The 5,788-nt window shown below is 51.1% G+C and overlaps 1 pseudogene across 1 annotated transcript; it reads right to left on the bottom strand.

Moving 5' to 3' along the window:
• Window positions 1-1,084: 1,084 nt before the first annotated feature.
• On the bottom strand, window positions 1,085-4,115 carry LOC307066218 (arginine/serine-rich protein PNISR-like; annotated as a pseudogene). Its single transcript has 3 exons — window positions 4,017-4,115; window positions 3,312-3,439; window positions 1,085-1,658 (listed from the first exon to the last, which is right to left on the bottom strand). The product of its transcript is annotated as an arginine/serine-rich protein PNISR-like (transcript).
• Window positions 4,116-5,788: the final 1,673 nt, after the last annotated feature.

Raw genomic sequence — 5,788 nt, 5'->3', positions numbered from 1 at the left:
CTTAGAGACTTAAAGCAGCATAAATCAACATAAATCTATGGTCTTGCAGGCCTGGAGGTCAGAAGACCAAAATGGGTCTCACTGGACTACAGTCAGGGTGTCGCAGGGCTGGTTCCCTCTGGAGGTTCCAGGAGAGAAGCTCGCTCCTGGCCTCTTCCTGCTTCTAGAGGCGCCTGCATCCCTTGGCTCGTGGCCCCCTCCTCCAGCCTCAGAGTGCATCCCTCCAGCCTCTGCTTCTGCATCACACCTCCTTCTTCTCCGACTCTGACCCCCACCTCCCTTTTCTTTTTTTTTCCCTGTTGAATTTTTCTATTTCTGTTCAGTAACAATACCATAAAAATAATACCTTGAGATTTTTATATAATTGCTTTCTTCCGTGAACGCATTTATCCTCACAACATCCCTGTGAGGTGGGAGAAATCAGGTACTCTTTTTGCCAATTTCAGGAAGGGAAACTGAGGCACACAGAGGTTAAATCACTTGCCTGGGACACAAAGAACACCAGCAGAGTAAGGTCGGGGAGGTGGGAATGCCGGGGTGAATCACTGCTGAACGTAGGAACCAAAACATTTTGAAATGTGGGAAAATTTGGCACAGATTCCAGAAAACTAGAAATGAACTACTTCCCAGTATTAAAGATTAGAATATTTGTTATTCTTTTAAAAGTGATATTAGAGGATTACTTCCTGAGTTTTCCATTCTTACACTGAGAAACAATAATAAGTACTAATAAGGAAAAGGAGCTATGACTTCAATTAGCATAATCAAAATAAGATTCACTTATAAATAATTTGAAGTGACTGTTAAAAATAATAACAAGTCATAGAAAACTGAACTAGCATCAAGGAACCTACTCATACTGTGAAGTAAAAAAAGCAAACAAGTGGGCTTCCCTGGTGGTGCAGTGGTTGAGAGTCCGCCTGCCGATGTAGGGGACACGGGTTCGTGCCCCGATCCGGGAAGATCCCACATGCCGCGGAGCGGCTGGGCCCGTGAGCCGTGGCCGCTGAGCCTGCGCGTCCGGAGCCTGTGCTCCGCAGCGGGAGAGGCCACAACAGTGAGAGGCCCGCGTACCGCAAAAAAAAAAAAAAAAAAAAAAAAAGCAAACAAGCAAAAAAAAAACCAGATAAAAACTTACGGAAGATCTTCACTATCTGAAAGAAAAGGGAGGAGAAAGGTGGGTGGATGGTAGGAGCAGAGTGTCTCTGACAGACTAATGTGTCACATAGTGACACAATTTCTCTTTAATTGGAGACCAGACATGTTTTGCTCTGCCAGTGCTGCTGCTACAAAGGCCATAGGTTGCAACAGAGAGACCTCGAATGCTGTCTTCCCGAGATGCCAGGTGGGGTTTCCAGTGTTCCCAGCCCCTGTCAGCCTGGTTGCCACATTCTGTTAAAGTTTGAATCCCCTTGGAAATTCCCATGATGGTTTGGACCAGACTCCACGGTAGACATACCTTGTCCATTTGGCGTCCTTCCTGGTGGTGGCTCTACCATGCTTTGCCGTCCTGAAGCTTCTCTTTGGGCGATCCAAGCTTGAGCCAATGCAGCCCCGTCAATCTGGCTGGGATTCTGCTGGTGCTGGACTGGCTGCAGCCATTGTTGTTGATGCAAAAGGGCCACTGCTGCCAGGGCTGCCCTCCTTGAATCCACGTCCTGACTTTTAAAGTATATCTGACTTTCTCAGAGGTTCACCTTCTGCTTAACATTTAGGTTGATTGAGAACTACAGCTTGGAAGCATAGCAGCAAGATTACTTATGCCCCACTCTGGTCCCGGCACGCCGTGTCGCCACCGTTCCTGTAATACCCCGCCTCCCTCTTCTAAGGACGCCTGTGATCACACGGGACCCACAGGATAATTCAGGTTGATGTCCTCATTTCCAGATCCTTAATCCCATTAACAAAGTCCCTTTTACAATGTGTAGTGGGTTGACTAGTGTTCCCCCAAATTCCCAAATTTCATCTCTACCTAGAAAGTGATCTTATTTGGAAATGGGGTCTTTGCACATGGAATCAAGTTGGGGTCCTACTGGAGTAGGGTGGGTCCTCACCCAGTCACTGGTGTTTCGTACAAAGAGGGAAATTTGGACACAGACACACAGGGAAGATGGCCGTGGGACAATGGAGTCAGAGATTGGAGGGATGTAGAGCCTAGGAACCCCAACTTGCGGCCAGCGGAAGCTGCCAGAGGCGTGGAACCCATCCTCTCCCAGAGCCTTGGAGGGAGCAAGGCCCTGCTGACACCTGGATTTTGGACTTCTGGTCTCCAGAACCGTGAGAACATAAGTTTCTGTTTTAAGCCTTCCCATTTTTGGTCCTTCGTAGTAGCCCTAGGAGGCTAACGCATTCTATAAATCAGCATTGACGGGCTTCAGGAATCAGGATGTGAACATCTTGGGGGGCCATTATTCAGCCTGTCACAGAGCCTTAGAGGTGCGGAGAAGCCTCCATGCTGGGGAGGAATTGGGTTGCTGGTAACTACAGTTAACCCAGGTATGAAGTCTAGGTTTGCTACCGTGGGCTTTAGCGCAAGTGACGCCATTTCGGGCCCGTGGAGCACAGGCTCCGGACGCGCTGGCTCAGCGGCCATGGCTCACGGGCCCAGCCGCTCTGCGGCATGTGGGATCTTCCCGGACCGGGGCACGAACCCGTGTCCCCTGCATCGGCAGGTGGACTCTCAACCACTGCACCACCAGGGAGGCCCTGTGGTTTTCTTTTTAACAGACTTCAACGTGCAGATTTGGGGGGCGGGGTACACAGTTCGGCCTATAAGAGAAATATAAAATATTCCCTGGGATTTTTCCCTGGGAAAGTTGGCTGTTTGGAGGGGAAATGTATGGCTTTCAGAACATTCTATCCTTGACCAGGTTACATGGCATGGTCTGTTTTGGTCAGCCTTTGCCATGTAACAAAGCATCCCGAATCATAGGGGCTTCAAACAATGCAGTGTATTATTCTCAGGTTCTGTGGGGTGGTCCTTTTGTGGTGTCACTGCAGGGGACTGACGGCTTGGCTAGGGCTGAGGGTCCAAGGCCGCTCGCTCATGTGCCTGGCAGTTGGGGCTGGCTGTCAGCTCAGGTACTGGGGTCCCCCGCCCCCCATACTCCCCATCGCTCTCATCCTCCAGTGGGCTAGACTGGGCTTCTTGATAGCACAGTTGTCTCTGGGTCTGAGGGAGTGACAGCAGAAGCTGCAGACCCTGTGGGTCCCAAGCTTGGAGCAGTTGCCCCATCACTTCCACAGTAATCTGTTGTTCAAAGTAAACCACACAGCCAAGCCAGGCCTAAGGACGGAAGAATAGACTCCACCTGGTAAGGAGCTGAGGGGCAGAGTCGCAGCGGGGCGAGGACGCGGGGAGGCGGGGTCCCTGGGAGCCGTCACGCTGACGATGGACCACGTGGTCCCGACTCTCCTGAGGAGACGATTCCAGCTTTGGCTTGGGTTGAAAGCAAGACCCAGTGAGCAACAGACCCAGGTCATTCAACTGACGATTGGGAACACATGTGCGCAGGGAGAGGCCATTCTCACAATTGTCCCCGGGTCAGAGACCCGCTAGGACTTGCACATCTGCACGAATCCACCGACTCACCCTGCCACAGCCTGCCAGGGACTCCAGAAGTCTTGTCTTCCATTAGGACCAGTATTTAATAGGAACACAGAGGGCACCCCATCATTTGGAAATAAGAATCTCAATTTATCTTGGTTTAGGCAGGAAGGAAGACAGATCCCTGTCACGTTCTATTCAATAGATCACAGGGTATTAATGACTTCGGTCGCTGCCATTGTCAGGTGCTTTCTTGGGAGTCAGAGATGATTCTGTTACAGTCAGCAAACATTTGGTGACCACCTTCTGTGTGCCCGGCCCCGTGCTGTAAGAGCAAGGAGCGGATTGACCCTTCCTGTTCCTGTTACCTATTGCTGCTGTACAAGAAACCACCACCAAACCTACCACCTCAGAACAACACCAATCATTGATTTTGCTCGTGCATCAGCTGGGTCTGGACGACCCGCACTTGCAACTGCACGTTGGTGCTGGCTGCCAGCTCTCCTCCCCGGGGCAGCTTGGGCTTCCTCACGGCATGGCGGTGGGCTTCCAAGTACAAGCATCCCATGAGGAAGAAGTGGAAGCTACCAGGTTCTTAAGGCCTGGTGCAGCGTTACTTCTGCCATATCCTTGGTCAGACAGTTCAGAGTCAAGGTAATAGTGTCCTTGCAAAACTCATGTCCACTGGAACCTCAGAGTGGGGCCTCGTTCCGAAAAAGGGTCTTTGCAGATGGAATACCATGAGGTCATACTGAACCAGTGTGGCCCTAATGCACTGTGACTAGTGTCCTTATATGGAGAGGAGGGGACACGGCAGATCAGAAGCTGGAAGAGGAGAGCAAGGATCCTCCCCTCCAGGTTCCAGAGGGAGCCTGGCCCTGCCGACACCTCGATTTCAGACTCTGGCCTCGGATAGTGTGAGAGAACAAACTTCTGTTGTTTTGAGGCACCCAGTTTGTGGTCATTTGTTCTGGCACACCTGTGACGCGGATATGCTCATTTACCCTGCTTTTCAAACTCTGACCACAGACTCCATTTATTTGATAGTTTTCTGGGGTGGGGGAGATTAGGGAGGGTGTCCCATAGGCGATAGTGCTTGGGAGGGACGGTATTTATAGAAACAGGAGTGGCAGGACTTCCGTGGTTAAGAATCCAATGCAGCAGACACGGGTTCAAGCCCTGGCCTGGGAAGATCCCACATGCCGCAGAGCAACCAAGCTCATGTGCCACAACTACTGAGCCTGCGCCTCTAGAGCCCGTGCTCCACAGCAAGAGAAGCCACCACAATGAGAAGCCTGCGCACCGCAACGAAGAGTAGCCCCCGCTCGCCACGGGTAGAGGAAGCCTGCACACAGCAACAAAGGCCCAGTGCAGCCATAAATAAATAAATATATTTAAAAGAAGAAACAGGAGTGTTGACGACTCAGAGGACATGGATGAGAGGGATGATACTGAGAACTCTTGACAATTAACTTGTTACTACAGCAGCTCTGTAAAGTGGGTCTGTTACTATTCCCATCTCACAGATGGAGAGATCGAGGGACGGGGAAGTCAAAGCACTTGCCCAGGGTCTCAAGCCAAGAGGGACAGAGCTGGGATTCAAGGTCCAGCAGGAGATCTAGAGGCTCAGGGCCCCTCCCTAGCAGGAGGGCGCAGTGCTGTGATTCCCTTGCTGTGGGCTGGAGGGGAGACCAGTTTTCATTCTGTTCATCCCTCTCTCCCCCGGCTGGTGCGCAGGGGTCCAGCTCACGTAAGGACCCAGCACACACACTGGGGGATGCCGTTCGTGAGAGAACAGGCAGCATCGGGATGCTTGGCTTCCCCCCAGGCTGACAGAAAGGTTTAGAATCTTCCAGAAATGCCACACCCTGGGTGTGAAACCCAGGGCCTACCGGGGAGAAAGCAATCACCGTTGTAGCGTTTGCCAAAAGAGCTGCATTTCCTGAGGCGTTCCCAGCCACAGTCATCGGTGTTCTCTGGCTCTTCTCCTTGGATATTGGAGAGAAGAGAGAGGGGCAGAAACCCTGGTGATGGCGGGAACCCAGACGTGTTTCAGGTTAATGATTTCAAAGCAGTGTGAGCAAAGAGTCTCATGAAATTGTGAAATGTAGTCTTCCTGTTTTCGTAAAGATATAATCATACTTCCATTTTGTTGTTTGCCTCCAAGAACGAAGAGGTTCCAGACGGATGATTCAAAAGAGAGAAAACAAGGACTTCCCTGGACATCCAGTGGTTAAGATT

Source organism: Hyperoodon ampullatus, assembly GCF_949752795.1.
Source record: "Hyperoodon ampullatus genome assembly, chromosome: 18".
Classification (NCBI taxonomy): domain Eukaryota; kingdom Metazoa; phylum Chordata; class Mammalia; order Artiodactyla; family Ziphiidae; genus Hyperoodon; species Hyperoodon ampullatus.
The sequence above is the reverse complement of the archived record's forward strand: the minus strand, read 5'-3'. Positions and strand labels throughout refer to the sequence as shown.